Raw genomic sequence first — 1,581 nt, 5'->3', positions numbered from 1 at the left:
CATAAACAGCGAATTCTGTCTTGCAGGTAAGCTGTTTGGTGATTAGCTCAGGTTCAGTTTTGAAAGGAGTCATGTGTTGTTTCTTACAGCAACCATATTTGCAGGCCTTACAGACCGAACATTTTTTGAAAACTTTTCTTAATGCCATAAAGGTCTTAGATGATGGTTGATCTAAGTGATTTTTAACCAGTCTGTCGGCCATTGAAATAGATTTTCTGAAAGAAAATTCGGGTTTTCTGCCAACTAGTTCCCCAAAAACCGGATCCCCGGTTACCAGGTTCCAATTGCAGCTGAAAATCTTACGAATTTCCTTGTGTTGTTTATTGTAAGAAATTATGACTCTGGATGACTCTGATTTATTCCGAGTGCAGGAAACATCTGTTATAGGTCTAAGAACTAGTGCCAGTGTTCTCCTCATGTTGTTCGAGCGAGTTATGGCCTTATCCACTGTTTTCAGAGAATAACCCCTGGCCAGGAAGCAAGATTTACTAGCCTCCTGGGCTTTCAGACATTCATCATCTGTACTACAAATTCTTCTAATACGCAACATCTCCCCAAAAGGGATGCTGCGTATTAGGTGGGGGGGATGTTGGCTTGCCGCATGAAGAACAGTGTTGCCGGCAGTCGGCTTCCTATATAACCTAGTTGCTATTGTGTCAGACTTGATATAAATCTCCAAATCTAGGAAATATACTGAAGAAGCATTTATGGTTGAAGTAAATTCTAGATTCAAATCATTCGTGTTAAGTTGATTAACAAATAACTCAGCCTCTGATTGAGACCCTTGCCAAATCAAAAATAGGTCATCAATATAACGAAGGTACAGGGGAACATGTTTTTCCATTGTAATGCGATGCTTTCCCCAGAGGACCTATTCCTCCCACCAGCCCATGTGCAAGCACGCTAGGCTGGGGGAGAAACAGGCCCCCATCGCTACTCCCTGTACCTGTTGGTAGACTTGGTTGTTGAACAAAAAATAATTTTGTTCCAAACACATTTTGATCATAGAAATGAGCATACTATTGTGTGCCGAGAAATTAATCAAGCGTCTATTGAGAAAATACTTCACCGATGCTATACCATCATGATGTCTGATAGATGTGTATAAAGATGAAACATCTAGCGTCATTAATATGCAACCTGATTGCCATGATATATCCTTAAGTTTCCTTATAAAGTCTGAAGAGTCCTGCACATAGGAATTCAAAGTTTTTACATACTCCTGCAGGAAGTAGTCTATATAGGATGACATGTGTTCAGTTGAGCTGTTAATTGCAGAAATTATTGGACGTCCTGGTGGATTTTCAATTCGTTTGTGTATCTTTGGAAGTAAGTAAAACGTAGGAATTACTGGAAACTCCTTTTTCAAATATCCAAATTCCTCTTTTGTAATCAAATTGGAACTCCTCCAAATAGTCAATTTGGCATTCTGATCCTGCCATGCCAGTTTTATTGCTCCCAAGTTGCTCTTTTTATAACAAGATTGGTCATTAAGTTGCAATTCAGCCTCCTCTATATACATTTGTCTCGGCCAGAGAACCACGTTTCCGCCTTTATCCGCTTGGTGGACTATGATGATGC

This window comes from Lissotriton vulgaris, chromosome 12 (assembly GCF_964263255.1).
Source record: "Lissotriton vulgaris chromosome 12, aLisVul1.2, whole genome shotgun sequence".
NCBI lineage: Eukaryota > Metazoa > Chordata > Amphibia > Caudata > Salamandridae > Lissotriton > Lissotriton vulgaris.
This window is presented reverse-complemented; position numbering follows the sequence as displayed.